Source organism: Triticum dicoccoides, chromosome 5B (assembly GCF_002162155.2).
Source record: "Triticum dicoccoides isolate Atlit2015 ecotype Zavitan chromosome 5B, WEW_v2.0, whole genome shotgun sequence".
Classification (NCBI taxonomy): domain Eukaryota; kingdom Viridiplantae; phylum Streptophyta; class Magnoliopsida; order Poales; family Poaceae; genus Triticum; species Triticum dicoccoides.
In genome coordinates, this window is record NC_041389.1 from 158,533,089 (window position 1) to 158,555,508 (window position 22,420).

Sequence of the window (22,420 nt, forward strand, 5' to 3'; positions counted from 1 at the left end):
AACACTTGGTGCTATTTCTTGATTTCTACCTTCGCCGATTTCAGCATTGCGAAGAGCTCGGGAATCATTTCCGTCATCCCTTGCATATTATAGTTCGTCATGAAGTTCTAGTAGCTTGGTGATAGTGACTAGAAAACTCTGTCAATCACTATCTTATCTGGAAGATTAACTCCCACTTGATTCAAGTGATTGAAGCACCCAAACATTCTGAGCACATGCACACTGGCTAAGCTATTCTCCTCCATCTTGTAGGCAAAGTACTTGTCAGAGGACTCATACCTCTCGACATGGGCATGAGTCTGAAATACCAATTTCAGCTCTTGGAACATCTCACAGCTCTGTGACTTTCAAAATGTTTTGGAAGTCTTGGTTAGAAGCCGTAAAGCATGGCGCACTAAACTATTAAGTAGTCATCATATCGAGATTGCCAAACGTTCATAATGTCTGCATCTGCTCTTGCAACAGGCCTGTCACCTAGCGGTGCATCAAGAACATAATTCTTTTATGTGACAATAAGGATAATCCTCAGATCACGGACCCAGTCCGCATCATTGCTATTATCATCTTTCAAATTACTTTTTCTCTAGGAACATATCAAAAATAAAACAAGGGAGCTATACGCGAGCTATTGATCTACAACATAGATATGCAAATATTATCAGGACTAAATTCATGATAAATTAAGTTCAATTAATCAAATTACTTAAAAACTCCCACTTAGATAGACATCCCTCAAGTCATCTAAATGATACGTGATCCAAATCAACTAAATCATGTCCGATCATCACGTGAGATGGGGTAGTCATCAATGGTGAACATCTCTATGTTGATTGTATCTACTATATGATTCACGTTCGACCTTTCGGTCTCCAGTGTTCCGAGGCCATGTCTGTACATGCTAGGCTCGTCAAGTTTAACCCAAGTATTCCGCATGTGCAAAACTATCTTGCACCCGTTATATGTGAATGTAGAGCCTATCACACCCGATCATCATGTGCTGTCTCAACACGACAAACTATAGCAACGATGCATACTCAGGGAGAACACTTTTACCTTGAAATTTAGTTAAGGGATCATCTTATAATGCTACCATCGTACTAAGCAAAATAAGATGCATAAAAGATAAACATCACATGCAATCAAAATATGTGACATGATATGGCCGTCATCATCTTGTGCTTTTGATCTCCATCTCTAAAGCATCTTCATGATCTCCATCATCACCGGCTCAACACCTTGATCTTCATCATAGCGTCGTGGTCGTCTCGCCAACTATTGCTTCTACAACTAACGCTAACGCATAGTAATAAAATTAAAGCAGTTACATGTCATTTACATTTCATACAATAAAGAGACAACCATAAGGCTCCTGCCGGTTGCCGATAACTTTTACAAAACATGATCATCTCATACAATAACGTATATCACATCATATATTGACCATATCACATCACAATATGCCCTGCAAAAACAAGTTAGATGTCCTCTACTTTGTTGTTGCAAGTTTTACGTGGCTGCAACAGGCTTCTAGCAAGAACCGTTCTTACCTACGCATCAAAAACCACAACGGTGATTTATCAAGTTTGTTGTTTTAACCTTCAACAAGGACCGGCCGCAGTCAAATTTGATTCAACAAAATTAGGAGAAACAGACACCCGCTAGCCACCTTTATGCAAAACTAGTTGCATGTCTGTCGGTGGAACCGGTCTCATGAACGTGGTCATGTAAGGTTGGTCCAGGCCGCTTCATCCAACAATACCGCCGAATCAAAATCAGACATTGGTGGTAAGCAGTATGACGATCACTTCCCACAACTCTTTGTGTTCTACTCACGCATATCATCTACGCATAGACCTGGCTCTGATGCCACTGTTGGGAAACGTAGCATGCAATTTCAAAAAAATTCCTACGCTCACGCAAGATCTATCTAGGAGATGCATAGCAACAAGGGGAAGAATGTGTCTACGTACCCTCGTAGACCAAAAGCGGAAGTGTTTGACAACGCGGTTGATATAGTCGAACTTCTTCTAGCTCCTACCGATCAAGCACCGAACGTACGACACCTTCGAGTTCTGCACACGTTCAGCGCGATGACGTCCCTCGCCTTCTTGATCCAGCAAGTTGTCAAGGAAGTAGATGAGTTCCCTTAACACGACAGCGTGGTGACGGTGATGGTGAAGTGATCCACGCAGGGCTTCGCCTAAGCACCTAAAGAATATGACCGGGGGTGTAAACTGTGGAGGGGGCGCCGCACATGGCTAACAATTGATGTTGTGTGTTCTAGACGCCCCCCTCATATATATATATATAGGTGGGAGGGAGAGGCCAATGAAGGAAATATGCCCTAGAGGCAATAATAAAGTTATTATTTATTTCCTTATTTCGTGATAAATGTTTATTATTCATGCTAGAATTGTATTAACCGGAAACATAATACATGTGTGAATACATAGACAAACTGAGTGTCACTAGTATGGCTCTACTTGACTAGCTCATTAATCAAAGATGGTTATGTTTCCTAGCCATGGACAAAGAGTTGTCATTCGATTAACGAGATCACATCATTAGGAGAATGATGTGATTGACTTGACCCATTCCGTTAGCTTAGCACTTGATCGTTTAGTATGTTGCTATTGCTTTCTTCATGACTTATACAAAGTTCCTGCAACTATGAGATTGTGCAACTCCCGTTTACCGGAGGAACACTTTGTGTGCTACCAAACTCACAACGTAACTGGGTGATTATAAAGGAGCTCTACAGGTGTCTCCGAAGGTACATGTTGAGTTGGCGTATTTCGAGATTAGGATTTGTCACTCCGATTGTCGGAGAGGTATCTCTGGGCCCTCTCGGTAATACACATCACTTAAGCCTTGCAAGCATTGTAACTAATGAGTTAGTTACGGATGATGTATTACGGAACGAGTAAAGAGACTTGCCGGTAACGAGATTGAACTAGGTATTGGATACCGACGATCGAATCTCGGGCAAGTAACATACCGATGACAAAGGAAACAACGTATGTTGTTATGCGGTTTGACCGATAAAGATCTTCGTAGAATATGTAGGAACCAATATGAACATCCAGGTTCCACTATTGGTTATTGACCGGAAACAGTTCTCGGTCATGTCTACATAGTTCTCGAACCCGTAGGGTCCGCACGCTTAACGTTTCGATGACAGTTTTATTATGAGTTTATGAGTTTTGATGTACCGAAGGAGTTCGGAGTCCCGGATGAGATCGGGGACATGACGAGGAGTCTCGAAATGGTCGAGATGTAAAGATCGATATATTGGACGACTATATTCGGGCTTCGGAAAGGTTCCGAGTGATTCGGGTATTTTTTGGAGTACCAGAGAGTTACGGGAATTCGTCGGGAACTAATGGGCCTTGTTGGGCCCTAGTGGAGAGAGAGAGGGGCCGGCCAGGGCAAGAGGCGCGCCCCCTCCCCTTGAGTCCGAATAGGACAAGGAAGGGGGGGCGGCGCCCCCCTTGCCTTTCCCCTCTCCCACTCCTTCCTTCCCCCTCCTTGGAATAGGAAAGGGAGGGGCAAACCTACTTGGAGTAGGTTTCTGTTGGAAATATGCCCTAGAGGCAATAATAAAAGTATTATTATATTTCATTGTTCATGATAATTGTCTTTTATTCATGCTATAACTGTATTATCCGAAAATCGTAATACACGTGTGAATACATAGACCTCAATATGTCCCTAGTGAGCCTCTAGTTGACTAGCTCGTTGTGATCAACAGATAGTCATGATTTCCTGGCTATGGACATTGGATGTCGTTGATAACGGGATCACATCATTAGGAGAATGATGTGATGGACAAGACCCAATCCTAAGCATAGCACAAAGGTCGTTTAGTTCGTTTGCTAGAGCTTTGCCAATGTCAAGTATCTCTTCCTTAGACCATGAGATCGTGTAACTCCCGGATACCGTAGGAGTGCCTTGGGTGTATCAAACGTCACAACGTAACTGGGTGACTATAAAGGTGCATTACAGGTATCTCCGAAAGTAGCTGTTGGGTTGACACAGATCGAGACTGGGATTTGTCACTCCGTATGACGGAGAGGTATCTCTGGGCCCACTCGGTAATGCATCATCATAATGAGCTCAAGGTGACCAAAGTGTTGGCCACGAGATCATGCATTACGGTACGAGTAAAGTGACTTGCCGGTAACGAGACTGAACAAGGTATTGGGATACCGACGATCGAGTCTCGGGCAAGTAACGTACCGATTGACAAAGGGAATTGTATACAGGGTTTGATCGAATCCTCGACATCATGGTTCATCCGATGACAACATCGAGAAGCATGTGGGAGCCTACATGGGTATCCAGATCCCGCTGTTGGTTATTGACCGGAGAACGTCTCGGTCATGTCTACATGTCTCCCGAACCCATAGGGTCTACACACTTAAGGTTCGATGACGCTAGGGTTATAAAGGAAGTTTGTATGTGGTTACCGAATGTTGTTCGGAGTCCCGGATGAGATCCCGGACGTCACGAGGAGTTCCGGAATGGTCTGGAGGTAAAGATTTATATATGGGAAGTCCTATTTTGGCCACCGGAAAATGTTCGAGATTTTTCGGTATTGTACCGGGAAGGTTCTAGAAGGTTCCGGAGTGGGGCCCACCTGCATGGGGGGACCCACATGAACGTGAGTAGTGGGGGAAAGGCCCCACACCCCTGGTCAAGGCACACCAAGATCCCCCCTTAGAAGGAATAAGATCATATCCCGAAGGGATAAGATCAAGATCCCTAAAAAGGGGGGATAACAATCGGTGGGGAAGGAAATGATGGGATTTCTTTCCTCCCACCTTGGCCAACGCCCCAATGGACTTGGAGGGCAAGAAACCAGCCCCTCCACCCCTATATATAGTGGGGAGGTGCATGGGAGCTTAACACAAGCCAAGGCGCAGCCCCTCCCCTCCCCAACACCTCTCCTCCTCCGTATATGCTTGGCGAAGCCCTGTCGGAGTACTGCTGCACCAACTACACCACGCCATCATGCTGCTGTTGGAGCAATCTTCCTCAACCTCTCCTTCCCCCTTGCTGGATCAAGAAGGAGGAGACGTCTCCCGTCCCGTACGTGTGTTGAACGCGGAGGTGATGTCCGTTCAGCACTTGGACATCGGTGATCCGAATCACGTTCGAGTACGACTCCATCATCACCATCCCCTTGGCTAGCTTCCGCTCGTGATCTACAAGTGGTATGTAGATGCAGACTCTCTCCCTTGACTCGTTGCTTAGATGAACTCATAGATGGATCTTGGTGAAACCGTAGGAAAAATTTTAATTTTCTGCAACGTTCCCCAACAGTGGCATCATGAGCTAGGTCTATGTGTAGTTCTCTTTGCACGAGTAGAACACAATTTTGTTGTGGGCGTGGATTTTGTCATCTTACTTGCCTCTACTAGACTTTTCTTGCTTCGGTGGTATTGTGGGATGAAGCGGCCCGGACCAACCTTACACGTACGCTTACGTGAGACCGGTTCCACCGACTGACATGCACTAGTTGCATAAGGTGGCTGGCGGGTGTCTGTCTCTCCCACTTTAGTTGGAGCGGATTCGATGAAAAGGGCCCTTATGAAGGGTAAATAGAAGTTGACAAAATCACGTTGTGGTTATTCGTAGGTAAGAAAACGTTCTTGCTAGAACCCAATTGCAGCCACGTAAAAGATGCAACAACAATTAGAGGACGTCTAACTTGTTTTTGCAGCGATTGATCATGTGATGTGATATGGCCAGAAGTTGTGATGAATGATGAATTGTGATGTAAGAGATCATGTTCTTTGTAATAGGATTCACGACTTGCATGTCGATGAGTATGACAACCGGCAGGAGCCATAGGAGTTGTCTTTATTTTTTGTATGACCTGCGTGTCATTGAAGAACGCCATGTAACTCACTTTACTTTATTGCTAAACGCGTTAGCCATAGAAGTAGAAGTAGTCGTTGGCGTGACAACTTCATGAAGACACGATGATGGAGATCATGATGATGGAGATCATGGTGTCAAGCCGGTGACAAGATGATCATGGAGCCTCGAAGATGAAGATCAATGGAGCTATATGATATTGGCCATATCATGTCACAACTATATAATTGCATGTGATGTTTATTATGTTTATGCATCTTGTTTACTTAGGACGACGGTAGTAAATAAGATGATCCCTTACAAAAATTTCAAGAAGTGTTCTCCCCTAACTGTGCACCGTTGCTACAGTTCGTCGCTTCTAAGCACCACGTGATTATCGGGTGTGATGGATTCTTACGTTCACATACAACGGGTGTAAGACAGTTTTACACAGCGAAAACACTTAGGGTTAACTTGATGAGCCTAGCATGTGCAGACATGGCCTCGGAACACGGAGACCGAAAGGTCGAACACGAGTCGTATGGAAGATACGATCAACATGAGAATGTTCACCGACGATGACTAGTCCGTCTCACGTGATGATCGGACACGGCCTAGTCGACTCGGATCGTGTAACACTTAGATGACTAAAGGGATGTCTAATCTGAGTGGGAGTTCATAATTTGATTAGAACTTAATTATCATGAACTTAGTCTAAAACCTTTGCAAATATGTCTTGTAGATCAAATGGCCAACGCTCATGTCAACATGAACTTCAACGCGTTCCTAGAGAAAACCAAGCTGAAAGATGATGGCAGCAACTATACGGACTGGGTCCGGAACCTGAGGATCATCCTCATAGCTGCCAGGAAACAATATGTCCTAGAAGGACCGCTAGGTGACGCTCCCGTCCCAGAGAACCAAGACATTATGAATGCTTGGCAAACTCGCGCTGATGATTACTCCCTCGTTCAGTGCGGCATGCTTTACAGCTTAGAACCGGGGCTGCAAAAGCGTTTTGAGCATCACGAAGCATATGAGATGTTCGAAGAGCTGAAACTAGTTTTCCAAGCTCATGCCCGGGTCGAGAGATATGATGTCTCCGACAAGTTCTACAGTTGTAAGATGGAGGAAAACAGTTCTGTCAGTGAGCACATCCTGAAGATGTCTGGGTTGCACAACCGTATGACCCAGCTGAACATTAACCTCCCAGATGAGGCGGTCATTGACAGAATCCTCCAGTCGCTCCCACCAAGCTACAAGAGCTTTGTGATGAACTACAACATGCAGGGGATGGAAAAGACCATTCCTGAAGTGTTCTCGATGCTGAAGTCAGCAGAGGCTGAAATCAAGAAAGAACATCAAGTGTTGATGGTCAATAAGACCACTAAGTTCAAGAAGGGCAAGGGTAAGAAGAACTTCAAGAAGGACGGCAAGGAGGTTGCCGCGCCTGGTAAGCCAGTTACCGGGAAGGAGTCAAAGAATGGACCTAAGCCTGAGACTGAGTGCTTTTATTGCAAGGGGAAGGATCACTGGAAGCGGAACTGCCCCAAATACTTAGCAGATAAGAAGGCCGGCAAAACCAAAGGTATATTTGATATACATGTAATTGATGTGTACCTTACCAGTACTCGTAGTAACTCCTGGGTATTTGATACCGGTGCCGTTGCTCATATTTGTAACTCACAGCAGGAGCTGCGGAATAAACGGAGACTGGCGAAGGACGAGGTGACGATGCGCGTCGGGAATGGTTCCAGAGTCGATGTGATCGCCATCGGCACGCTGCCTCTACATTTACCTACGGGATTAGTTTTGAACCTTAATAATTGTTATTTAGTGCCAAGTTTGAGCATGAACATTGTATCTGGATCTCGTTTAATACGAGATGGCTACTCATTTAAGTCTGAGAATAATGGTTGTTCGATTTATATGAGAGATATGTTTTATGGTCATGCTCCGATGGTCAATGGTTTATTCTTAATGAATCTCGAGCGTAATATTACACATGTTCATAGTGTAGATGCCAAAAGATGTAAAGTTGATAACGATAGTCCCACATACTTGTGGCACTGCCGCCTTGGTCACATTGGTGTCAAGCGCATTAAGAAGCTCCATGCCGATGGACTTTTAGAGTCTCTTGATTATGAATCGTTTGACACGTGCGAACCATGCCTCATGGGCAAGATGACCAAGACTCCGTTCTCCGGAACAATGGAGCGAGCAACCAACTTATTGGAAATCATACATACCGATGTGTGCGGTCCAATGAGCGTTGAGGCTCGCGGAGGATATCGTTATGTTCTCACTCTCACTGATGACTTAAGTAGATATGGGTATGTCTACTTAATGAAACACAAGTCTGAGACCTTTGAAAAGTTCAAGGAATTTCAGAATGAGCTGGAGAATCAACGTGACCGAAAGATAAAGTGCCTACGATCAGATCGTGGAGGAGAATATTTAAGTCACGAATTTGGCACACACTTAAGGAAATGTGGAATCGTTTCACAACTCACGCCGCCTGGAACACCTCAGCGAAACGGTGTGTCCGAACGTCGTAATCGCACTCTATTGGATATGGTGCGGTCTATGATGTCTCTTACTGATTTACCGCTATCATTTTGCGGATACGCTCTAGAGACAGCTACATTCACTTTAAATAGGGCACCGTCTAAATCCGTTGAGACGACACCGTATGAATTATGGTTTGGGAAGAAACCTAAGCTGTCGTTTCTAAAAGTTTGGGGATGCGATGCTTATGTCAAGAAACTTCAACCTGAAAAGCTCGAACCCAAGTCAGAAAAATGCGTCTTCATAGGATACCCTAAGGAAACTGTCGGGTATACCTTCTACTTAAGATCCGAGGGCAAAATCTTTGTTGCCAAGAACGGATGCTTTCTGGAAAAAGAGTTTCTCTCGAAAGAAGTAAGTGGGAGGAAAGTAGAACTCGATGAAGTACTACCTCTCGAACGGGAAAGTGGTGCAGCTCAGGAAAATGTTCCTGTGATGCCCACACCAACTGAAGAGGAAACCAATGATGATGATCAAGGTACTTCAGATCAAGTTGCTATTGAACTTCGTAGGTCCACAAGGACACGTTCCGCACCAGAGTGGTACGGCAACCCCGTCCTGGAAATCATGTTGTTAGACAACGGTGAACCTTCGAACTATGAAGAAGCGATGGCGGGCCCAGATTCCAACAAATGGCTTGAAGCCATGAAATCCGAGATAGAATCCATGTATGAAAACAAAGTATGGACTTTGGCAGACTTGCCCGATGATCGGCGAGCGATAGAAAACAAATGGATCTTTAAGAAGAAGACAGACGCGGATGGTAATGTCACCATCTATAAAGCTCGACTTGTCGCTAAGGGTTATCGACAGGTTCAAGGGATTGACTACGACAAGACATTCTCTCCCGTAGCGAAGCTAAAGTCCATCCGAATCATGTTAGCAATTGCCGCATACTATGATTATGAGATATGGCAGATGGACGTCAAAACAGCATTCCTTAACGGGCATCTTAAGGAAGAACTGTATATGATGCAGCCGGAAGGTTTTGTCGATCCTAAGAACGCTAACAAAGTATGCAAGCTCCAGCGATCCATTTATGGGCTGGTGCAAGCATCTCGGAGTTGGAATATTCGCTTTGATGAGATGATCAAAGCGTTTGGGTTTATGCAGACTTATGGAGAAGCCTGCGTTTACAAGAAAGTGAGTGGGAGCTCTGTAGCATTTCTCATATTATATGTAGATGACATACTCTTGATGGGAAATAATATAGAATTTCTGGACAGCATTAAGGCCTACTTGAATAAGTGTTTTTCAATGAAGGACCTTGGAGAAGCTGCTTACATATTAGGCATCAAGATCTATAGAGATAGATCGAGACGCCTGATAGGTCTTTCACAAAGCACATACCTTGATAAGATTTTGAAGAGGTTCAAAATGGATCAGTCCAAGAAGGGGTTCTTGCCTATGTTACAAGGTGTGAGATTGAGCTCGGCTCAGTCACCGACCACGGCAAAAGATAAAGAAGAGATGAGTGTCATCCCCTATGCTTCAGCCATAGGATCTATTATGTATGCCATGCTGTGTACCAGACCTGATGTAAACCTTGCCGTGAGTTTGGTAGCTAGATACCAAAGTAATCCCGGCAAGGAACACTGGACAGCAGTCAAGAATATCCTGAAGTACCTGAAAAGGACAAAGGACATGTTTCTCGTTTATGGAGGAGACGAAGAGCTTGTCGTAAAGGGTTACGTCGACGCTAGCTTCGACTCAGATCCGGATGACTCTAAGTCACAAACCGGATACGTGTATATGTTGAATGGTGGAGCGGTAAGCTGGTGCAGCTGCAAGCAGAGCGTCGTGGCGGGATCTACGTGTGAAGCGGAGTACATGGCAGCCTCGGAGGCAGCGCATGAAGCGATTTGGGTGAAGGAGTTCATCACCGACCTAGGAGTCATAACCAATGCATCGGGGCCAATCAAACTCTTCTGTGACAACACTGGAGCTATTGCCCTTGCCAAGGAGCCCAGGTTTCACAAGAAGACCAGGCACATCAAGCGTCGTTTCAACTCCATCCGTGAAAATGTTCAAGATGGAGACATAGAAATTTGCAAAGTACATACGGATCTGAATGTCGCAGATCCGTTGACTAAACCTCTCTCGTGAGCTAAACATGATCAACACCAGAACTCTATGGGTGTTCGATTCATCACAATGTAACTAGATTGGTGACTCTAGTGCAAGTGGGAGACTGTTGGAAATATGCCCTAGAGGCAATAATAAAAGTATTATTATATTTCATTGTTCATGATAATTTCTTTTATTCATGCTATAACTGTATTATCCGGAAATCGTAATACACGTGTGAATACATAGACCTCAATATGTACCTAGTGAGCCTCTAGTTGACTAGCTCGTTGTGATCAACAGATAGTCATGATTTCCTGGCTATGGACATTGGATGTCATTGATAACGGGATCACATCATTAGGAGAATGATGTGATGGACAAGACCCAATCCTAAGCATAGCACAAAGGTCGTTTAGTTCGTTTGCTAGAGCTTTGCCAATGTCAAGTATCTCTTCCTTAGACCATGAGATCGTGTAACTCCCGGATACCGTAGGAGTGCCTTGGGTGTATCAAACGTCACAACGTAACTGGGTGACTATAAAGGTGCATTACAGGTATCTCCGAAAGTAGCTGTTGGGTTGACACGGATCGAGACTGGGATTTGTCACTCCGTATGACGGAGAGGTATCTCTGGGCCCACTCGGTAATGCATCATCATAATGAGCTCAAGGTGACCAAAGTGTTGGCCACGAGATCATGCATTACGGTACGAGTAAAGTGACTTGCCGGTAACGAGACTGAACAAGGTATTGGGATACCGACGATCGAGTCCCGGGCAAGTAACGTACCGATTGACAAAGGGAATTGTATACAGGGTTTGATCGAATCCTCGACATCGTGGTTCATCCGATGACAACATCGAGAAGCATGTGGGAGCCAACATGGGTATCCAGATCCCGCTGTTGGTTATTGACCGGAGAACGTCTCGGTCATGTCTACATGTCTCCCGAACCCGTAGGGTCTACACACTTAAGGTTCGATGACGCTAGGGTTATAAAGGAAGTTTGTATGTGGTTACCGAATGTTGTTCGGAGTCCCGGATGAGATCCCGGACGTCACGAGGAGTTCCGGAATGGTCCGGAGGTAAAGATTTATATATGGGAAGTCCTATTTTGGCCACCGAAAAATGTTCGGGATTTTTCGGTATTGTACCGGGAAGGTTCTAGAAGGTTCCGGAGTGGGGCCCACCTGCATGGGGGGGACCCACATGAACGTGAGTAGTGAGGGAAAGGCCCCACACCCCTGGTCAAGGCGCACCAAGATCCCCCCTTAGAAGGAATAAGATCATATCCCGAAGGGATAAGATCAAGATCCCTAAAAAGGGGGGATAACAATCGGTGGGGAAGGAAATGATGGGATTTCTTTCCTCCCACCTTGGACAACGCCCCAATGGACTTGGAGGGCAAGAAACCAGCCCCTCCACCCCTATATATAGTGGGGAGGCGCATGGGAGCTTAAAACACAAGCCAAGGCGAAGCCCCTCCCCTCCCCAACACCTCTCCTCCTCCGTATATGCTTGGCGAAGCCCTGTCGGAGTACTGCTGCACCAACTACACCACGCCGTCGTGCTGCCGTTGGAGCAATCTTCCTCAACCTCTCCTTCCCCCTTGCTGGATCAAGAAGGAGGAGACGTCTCCCGTCCCGTACGTGTGTTGAACGCGGAGGTGCTGTCCGTTCAGCACTTGGACATCGGTGATCCGAATCACGTTCGAGTACGACTCCATCATCACCATCCCCTTGGCTAGCTTCCGCTCGTGATCTACAAGTGGTATGTAGATGCAAACTCTCTCCCTTGACTCGTTGCTTAGATGAACTCATAGATGGATCTTGGTGAAACCGTAGGAAAAATTTTAATTTTCTGCAACGTTCCCCAACAGTTTCCCCCTCCTAGGGCGCGCCTCCCCCTTGGCCGGCCCCCTCCTCCTCTCCCCCTTTATATACGGGGGAGGAGGGCACCCCATAGACACATAAGTTGATCTATGGATCATTCCTTAGCAGTGTGCGGTACCCCCCTCCACCATAATCCACCTCGGTCATATCATCGCGGAGTTTAGGCGAAGCCCTGCACCGGTAGAACATCATCATCGTCACCACGCCGTCGTGCTGACGGAACTCATCCCCGACGCTTCGCTGGATTGGAGCCCGGGGGACGTCATCGAGCTGGACGTGTGCTGAACATGGAGGTGCCGTACGTTCGGTGCTTGGATCGGTTGAGTCGTGAAGACGTACGACTACATCAACTGTGTTGTTATAACGCTTCCGCTTGACGATCTACGAGGGTACGTAGACAACACTCTCCCCTCTCGTTGCTATGCCATCACCATGATCTTGCGTGTGCGTAGGAAAATTTTCGAAAATACTACGTTACCCAACAGTGGCATCCGAGCCTAGGTTTTATGCATTGATGTTATATGCACGAGTAGAACACAAGTGAGTTGTGGGAGATACAAGTCATACTGCTTACCAACATGTCATACTTTGGTTCGGCGGTATTGTTGGATGAAACGGCCCGGACCGACATTACGCGTACGCTTACGCGAGACTGGTTTTACCGCCGTGCTTTGCACACAGGTGACTAGCGGGTGTCAGTTTCTCCAACTTTAGTTGAACCGAGTGTGGCTACGCCCGGTCCTTGCGAAGGTTAAAACAGCACCAACTTGACAAACTATCGTTGTGGTTTTGATGCGTAGGTAAGAACGGTTCTTGCTCAACCCGTAGCAGCCACGTAAAACTTGCAACAACAAAGTAGAGGACGTCTAACTTGTTTTTGCAGGGCATGTTGTGATGTGATATGGCCAAGACGTGATGCTATATTTTATTGTATGAGATGATCATGTTTTGTAACCGAAGTTATCGGCAACTGGCAATAGCCTTATGGTTGTCTCTTTATTGCATAAGATGCAAGCGCCAAATAATTGCATTACTTTATTGCTATGCGATAGCAATAGTTGCAAGAGCAATAGTTGGTGAGACAACCATATGACGACACATTGATATAGATCAAGATGATGGAGATCACAGTACTTTGGAGATGGAGATCAAAGGCGCAAGATGATCATGGCCATATCATGTCACATATTTTGATTGCATATGATGTTTATCTTTTATACATCTTATCTTGCTTTGATTGACGGTAGCATTTTAAGATGATCTCTCACTAATTATCAAGAAGTGTTCTCCCTGAGTATGCACCGTTGCCAAAGTTCGTCGTGCCCAGACACCACGTGATGATCGGGTGTGATAAGCTCTACATCCATCTACAACAGGTGCAATCCAGTTTTGCACACGCGGAATACTCAGGTTAAACTTGACGAGCCTAGCATATGCAGATATGGCCTCGGAACACGGAGACCGAAAGGTCGAGCATGAATCATATAGTAGATATGATCAACATAGTGATGTTCACCATTGAAAACTACTCCATCTCACATGATGATCGGTTATGGTTTAGTTGATTTGGATCACGTGATCACTTAGATGACTAGAGAGATGTCTGTCTAAGTGGGAGTTCTTAAGTAATATGATTAATTGAACTTAAATTTATCATGAACTTAGTCCTGGTAGTATTTTGCAAATTATGTTGATCAATAGCTCGCGTTGTTGCTTTCATATGTTTATTTTGATATGTTCCTAGAGAAAACTGTGTTGAAAAATGTTAGTAGCAATGATGCAGATTGGATCCGTGATCTGAGGTTTATCCTCATTGCTGCGCAGAAGAATTATGTCCTTGATGCACCGCTAGGTGACAAACCTATTGCAGGAGCAGATGCAGACGTTATGAACGTTTGGCTAGCTCAATATGATGACTACTTGATAGTTTAGTGCACCATGCTTAACGGCTTAGAATCGGGACTTCAAAGACGTTTTGAACGTCATGGACCATATGAGATGTTCCAGGAACTGAAGTTAATATTTCAAGCAAATACCCGAGTTGAGAGATATGAAGTCTCCAACAAGTTCTATAGCTAAAAGATAGAGGAGAATCGCTCAACTAGTGAGCAAGTGCTCAGATTGTCTGGGTACTACAATCGCTTGAATCAAGTGGGAGTTAATCTTCCAGATAAGATAGTGATTGACAGAGTTCTCTAGTCACCATTACCAAGTTAGTAGAACTTCGTGATGAACTATAGTATGCAAAGGATGACGAAAATGATTCCCGAGCTCTTCATGATGTTGAAATCAACGAAGGTAGAAATCAAGAAAGAGCATCAAGTGTTGATGATTGACAAGACCACTAGTTTCAAGAAAAGGGCAAAGGGAGAGAAAGGGAAACTTCAAGTAGAATGGCAAACAAGTTGTCACTCCCGTGAAGAAGACCAAAGCTGGACCAAAGCCTGAAACTGAGTGCTTACACTGCAAAGGAAATGGTCACTGGAAGCGGAAATGCCCTAAATATTTGGTGGATAAGAAGGATGGCAAAGTGAACAAGGGTATATTTGATATACAGGTGTTTGATGTGTGCCTTACTAGTGTTTATAGTAGCCCTTGAGTATTTGATACTTGTTCGGTTGCTAAGATTAGTAACTCGAAACAGGAGTTACATAATAAACAGAGACTAGTTGAGGGGAAGTGACGATGAGTGTTGGAAATAGTTCCAAGATTGATATGATCATCATCACACACTCCCTATATTTTTGAGATTGGTGTTAAACCTAAATAAATGTTATTTAGCGTTTGCGTTGAGCATGAATATGATTTGATCATGTTTATTGCGATACGGTTATTCATTTGAAGTTAAAGAATAATTGTTATTCTGTTTACATGAATAAGACCTTCGATGGTTATACACCCAATGAAAATAGTTTGTTGGATCTCGATCGTAGTGATACACATATTCATAATATTGATGCCAAAAGATGCAAAGTTAATAATGATAGTGCAATTTATTTGTGGCATGTCGTTTGGGTCATATCGGTGTAAAGCGCATGAAGAAACTCCATAAAGATGGATTTTTGGAATCACTTGGTTATGAATCATTTGATGCTTGCGAGCCGTGCCTTTTGGGCAAGATGACTAAAACTCCGTTCTCCGGAACTAAACTATGGAGCGAGCAACTGATTTGTTGGAAATCATACATACTGATGTTTGTGGTCCAATGAATATTGAGTCTCGCGGCGGGTATCGTTATTTTCTCACTTTCACAGATGATTTGAGCAGATATGGGTATATCTACTTAATGAAACACAAGTCTGAAACATTTGAGAAGTTCAAAGAATTTTAGAGTGAAGTGGAAAATCATCGTAACAAGAAAATAAAATTTCTACGATCTAACCGTGGAGGAGAATATTTGAGTTACGAGTTTGGTCTTCAATTAAAACAATGTGGAATAGTTTCACAGCTCACGCCACCTGGAACACCACAATGTAATGGTGTGTCCGAACATCGTAATCGTGCTTTACTACATATGGTGCGATCTATGATGTCTCTTATCGGTTTAACACTATCGTTTTGGGGTTATGCATTAGAGGCAGCTGCATTCACGTTTAATAGGGCACCATCTAAATCCGTTGACACGACGCCGTATGAACTATGGTTTAGCAGTAAACCAAAGTTGCCGTTTCTTAAATTTTGGGGCTGCGATGCTTATGTGAAAAAGTTTCAACCTGATAACCTCGAACCCAAATCGGAGAAGTGCGTCTTCATAGAATACCCAAAGGTAACTATTGGGTACACCTTCTATCACAGATCCGAAGGCAAGTTATTCGTTGCTAAAAATGGATCCTTTCTAGAGAAGGAGTTTCTCTCGAAAGAAGTGAGTGGCAGGAAAGTAGAACTTGATGAGGTAACTGTACCTTCTCCCGAATTGGAAAATAGTTCATCACTGAAATCAGTTCCAGTGATTCCTACACCAATTAGTGAGGAAGCTAATGATGATGATCATGAAACTTCAGATCAAGTTACTACAGAACCTCATAGGTCTTCCAAAGTACGGTCCGCACCAGAGTGGTATGGTAATCCTGTTCTGAAAGTCATGTCCCTAGACCATGATAAACCTACGAACTATGAGGAAGCGATGATGAGCCCAGATTCCGCGAAATGGCTGGAGGCCATGAAATCTGAGATAGGATCCATGTATGAGAACAAAGTGTGGACTTTGGTGGACTTGCCCGATAATCGGCAAGCCATAGAAAATAAATGGATCTTCAAGAGGAAGACGGAGGTTGATAGTAGTGTTACTATCTACAAAGCTCGACTTGTCGCAAAAAGGTTTTTCGACAAGTTCAAGGTGTTGAATACAATGAGATTTTCTCAACTGTAGCGATGCTTAAAGTCTGTCCGAATCATGTTAGCAATTGCCACATTTTATGAAATCTGGCAAATGGATGTCAAAACTGCATTCCTTAATGGGATTTTTAAAAGAAGAGTTGTATATGATGCAACCAGAAGGTTTTGTCAATCCTAAAGGTGCTAACAAAATATGCAAGCTCCAACAATCCATCTATGGACTGGTGCAAGCATCTCGGAGTTGGAATATACGCTTTGATAAGTTGATCAAATCATATAGTTTTATACAGACTTGCGGTGAAGCCTGTATTTACAAGAAAGTGAGTGGGAGCACTACAACATTTCTGATAAGTATATGTGAATGACATATTGTTGATCGGAAATAATGTAGAATTATTCTGCAAAGCATAAAGGAGTGTTTGAAAAGAGTTTTTTCAAAGAAAGACCTCGGCAAAGCTACTTACATATTGAGCATCAAGATCTATTGAGATAGATCAAGACGCTTGATAAGATTTTCAATGAGTACATACCTTGACAAGATTTTGAAGTAGTTCAAAATGGAACAGCCAAAGAAAGAGTTCTTGCCTGTGTTTCAAAGGTATGAAATTGGGTAAGACTCAAATCCCGACCACGGCAGAAAATAGAAAAGAGAATGAAAGTCATTCCCCATGCCTCAGTCATAGGTTCTATAAAGTATGCTATGCAATGTACCAGACCTATTGTATACCTTGCTCTGAATTTGGCAAGGGAGTACAATAGTGATCTAGGAGTAGATCACTGGACAATGGTCAAGAATATCCTTAGTGAGGACTAAGGAAATATTTCTCGATTATGGAGGTGATAAAAGAGCCCGTCGTAAAAAGTTACATCGGTGCAAGCTTTTACACCGATCCAGATGACTCTAAGTCTCAATCTTGATACATATTGAAAGTGGGAGCAATTGGCTAGAGTAGCTCCATGCAGAACATTGTAGACATAGAATATTTGCAAAATACATACAGCTCTAAATATGACAGACCCGTTGACTAAGCCTCTCTCACGAGCAAAACATGATCACACCTTAGTACTCTTTTGGATGTTAATCACATAGCGATGTGAACTAGATTATTGACTCTAGTAAACCCTTTGGGTGTTGATCACATGACGATGTGAACTATGGGTATTAATCACATACAGATGTGAATATTGGTGTTAAATCACATGGCGATGTGAACTAGATTATTGACTCTAGTGCAAGTGGGAGACTGAAGGAAATATGCCCTAGAGGCAATAATAAAGTTATTATTTATTTCCTTATTTCATGATAAATGTTTATTATTCATGCTAGAATTGTATTAACCGGAAACATAATACATGTGTGAATACATAGACAAACTAAGTGTCGCTAGTATGCCTCTACTTGACTAGCTCATTAATCAAAGATGGTTATGTTTCCTAGCCATGGACAAAGAGTTGTCATTTGATTAACGAGATCACATCATTAGGAGAATGATGTGATTGACTTGACCCATTCCATTAGCTCCGAGTGATTCGGGTATTTTTCGGAGTACCAGAGAGTTACGGGAATTCGCCGGGAACTAATGGGCCTTGTTGGGCCCTAGTGGAGAGAGAGAGGGGCCGGCCAGGGCAAGAGGCGCGCCCCCTCCCCTTGAGTCCGAATAGGACAAGGAAGGGGGCGGCGCCCCCCTTGACTTTCCCCTCTCCCACTCCTTCCTTCCCCCTCCTTCTTGGAATAGGAAAGGGAGGGGCAAACCTACTTGGAGTAGGTTTCCCCCTCCTAGGGCGCGCCTCCCCCTTGGCCGGCCCCCTCCTCCTCTCCCCCTTTATATACGGGGGAGGGGGGCACCCCATAGACACATAAGTTGATCTACGGATCGTTCCTTAGCAGTGTGCGGTGCCCCCCTCCACCATAATCCACCTCGGTCATATCGTCGCGGAGTTTAGGCGAAGCCCTGCGCCGGTAGAACATCATCATCGTCACCACGCCGTCGTCCTGACGGAACTCATCCCCGATGCTTCGCTGGATTGGAGCCCGGGGGACGTCATCGAGCTGGACGTGTTGAAAGGATCGATATGGTTGACTAGAGGGGGGGTGAATAGGCAACTAACAATTTTTAACCTTTTCTTTACCAAATTAAACTTTGCAACAAAATAGGTTGTCTAGATGTGCAACTAGGTGAGCAACCTATATGATGCAATAACAACTAGTACACAAGCAAGCAAGAGATGTAACAACAAGTAAGCTTGCAAAAGTAAAGGCACGAAATAACCAAGAGTGGAGCCCGTGGAGACGAGGATGTGTTACTGGAGTTCCTTCCTTTTAAGGGGAAGTACGTCTCCGTTAGAGCGGTGTGGAGGCACAATGCTCCCCAAGAAGCCACTAGGCCACCGTATTCTCCTCACGCCCTCACACAATGCGAGATGTCGTGATTCCACTATTGGTGCCCTTGAAGGCGGCGACCGAACCTTTACAAGCAAGGTTGGGGCAATCTCCACAACAATCGGAGGCTCCCAACAACAACAACAACACCACGAAGCTTCACCACAATGGAGTATGGCTTCGAGGTGACCTCAACCGTCTAGGGTGCTCAACACCCAAGAGTAACAAGATCCGCAAGGGATAAGTGGGGGGAATCAAATTTCTCTTGGTGGAAGTGTAGATCTGGGCCTTCTCAACCAATCCCGAGCAAATCAACAAGTTTGATTGGCTAGGGAGAGAGATCGGGCGAAAATGGAGCTTTGAGCAATAATGGAGATTTGGGGGAAAGAGGTAGGTCAACTTGGAGGAAGAAGACACCTTTATATAGTGTGGGAACACATCCAACCGTTACCTCACTGTGCAGCCCCGCACAGAGCGGTACTACCGCTGGGGCAGGGCGGTACTACCGCTGAGAGCGGTACTACCGCTCCCTGCCCAGCGGTACTACCGTGCTGGAGAGGAAGCCAGGCCACTGGCCCCAGAGCGGTACTACCGCGGGAGTAGGAGCGGTACTACCGCTCGTAGCGGTACTACCGCTCGTAGCGGTACTACCAGTTCTACTACCGCTTTTAGTGCCGCAAAACCCGACACGAGAAAACACTGTCTCGAATCGAGGCGGCAGTAGCGCGGTACTGCTGCGGTACTATGGCCGAAGCCTGCGAGCGGTACTACCGCTCTAGGGAGCGGTACTACCGCTCCATGGGGCGGTACTACCGCTGGAGGGCTTCGGCGGTACTACCGCTGGAGATCGCGGTACTACCGCTGGCATAGGGCGAAGCAGGTATGGAAGAGAAGTTGCGGCTCCAGAGTTGCGAAAGGAAGACGACGGGTGTGATAAGGATGTGTACGTGTTGATTCCACCCTAGTCTTACCAAAGCGGATCCCCTCTTAATAGTACGGTGACTCCTACGAAACTAGTCCACCAACAACGAAACGAAGGAGCTACACCGTCTTGACTAAAACACCGAGGGGAGAAAATCGTCTCGTGCCAATGGATGATTCTTTGACAGAACTTAACGCACACGATTAGTCCACAAAAGCATTGTCATCAATCACCAAAACCACTAGGGGATAAATATGCCCTTACAATCTCCCCCTTTTTGGTGGATTGATGACAATACGGGATTTGCATAAACAAGATATAGAGTAAGCATACAAACCCCACGGTCCTAACATGTAGATGGGCTCCCCCTAGATGTGTGCTATTTAGATAAGTGCTTTGGACTGCACAGCACACATACTAGGATCAAAGCTCCCCCTACATTTTAGAGACCAACAATCTAAGCATGGTGTATGAGAGCAGCATAGATGATATAACAAGAAAGGCACGCAACTCATAAGCTAGAGTGACATAGATAATGATACTGGAAAAGTAAGGTAGCATATGTCTCACACCATATGACTCGAACTTAAGTCTCACTCGAACTTAGGTCTCACAGACAAACCAACCAAAGCAAATGCGAGGAAAACACGAACAAGACACAAATAAGAGACGGAAGACGAAAGACACAACTTGCAAATCCCTAAACTCTCTCCCCCTTTGGCATCGAGACACCAAAAAGGAGAGGGAGTGTTGCTACGGCTCCAGGTGAGAGCAAATGAGGGACACGCGCATCAGAGCCCAGCGGAATCATCGGCACCACCGTCGTCAGTCTGGAAGTGCTCGGCCTCAGAATCGGTCCACGGGCAGTGCTGCTGAATCCACTCCTCCTCCTCAGTAAGCTGGTCCTCAGATCCACTCTTGACTGTAGCACCCAACTGTCGCATGAGCTCCTTGTGATGACCTCAAGCCTTCTTCTCAGCCACATGAGTCATGTACTGACCATGAGCCTCCATGCAGAACAGCTTCTTCATCTTAGACTTGAGCTTCTTAGCCCAAGAGGGCTCTGCCTCAAAAGGCATGTAGTCATCATCCTCATCATCATCAGCTGCAGGCTCCTCCTTTGTCTCCATGGCAGCAGCAGACGAAGGAACTCCAGTCTTAGGAGCCTGAGTGCCCCAGTTATCCTTCTTCCTCAGACGCTTGACATCGTGAGAGATCAACTCTCCAGACTCCAGTGGCACCTTAGGATATACATGATCCCAGGCCTTCTCAATGAGCAGCATGATGAACGGACCATAGATCGGGCACTTGCGCTCGGAGATAGCAGACAGCAGCTCAGACCACATAACATGAGAGATATCCAAAGACTCGCCGGTGGGATTTTCCTTCTCACGCTGGCATAAAAGAAGCATGTCCACGAGATAAGAGTGAACCTGGTCCAGATTCCCAATGCGAGGGAAAAGGGTCTCTCTGAAGATGCGGTGAAGGATATCCAGATAGGCAGGCAGCTCATAGGTTTCCTTCTGTGTCTCCTGGTTGATCTTCAGAGTGCAGTATGGCCAGAGAGCTTGCTTGTGAGTGCAATGGGCGCGGGCGTGCGGGCGAAAGCCAACAGGAGACTCAAGACCGAGGTCTTGCACCCCAATCAACTGCATGAACGCTCTCCACTTGACAGAAAGCAACTTGCCATTGGACATCCAGGTGAGTGTCCTGTCCTCATCAGTCCCAAGGTGAACCGTGGCATAGAATTGGGCCACCATATCAGCATCAAAGTCCTTGTTGAATTTCATGATCCCAAGAATGTTCAGTTGAGTGCACATCTGAAGAGCTTCACCAAAGTAGTCAAGATCTTGCTCCATATGGTCGGTGTCGATGGAGTGCACTTTGACAAAGAAATTCTTCTTCGCTTTGAGAACATCAAAGAAGATGGCAAACTGGAACCTATTCCAGAACGGACGGTTGACCAAAGTGGGATCTTGGTCAGCTTCATACGGGTTGCGGCGGCGCCTCGCCCAGAACTCCTTTGGCAGCATTTCTGGCACTGTTTTGCCGGGCTTTGGCTTGACCCCTGACTTCTTCTGGAGTTGAGGTGGAGGTGGAGGTGGAGCACTTGAGGATCCTCCGGCAGGCTCGGTGGTACGGTAGCGCTTGGACGTGGCACGTCTGGGATTGACACGACGAGCCTGATGCTCAGGGACCTCATCACCTGGACCCACACACAAGAACACGCAAACAACTAGAAAGCACAAGCATAAGCCACAAAACACGAGCAAAAAGATCACTGAAAGGTAGAAGTAGAGTGGAATTTGGTAGAGAGCGGTAGTACCGCGACCTGCTAGCGGTAGTACCGCCATGAGCGGTAGTACCGCTCTACAGGGAGCGGTAGTACCGCT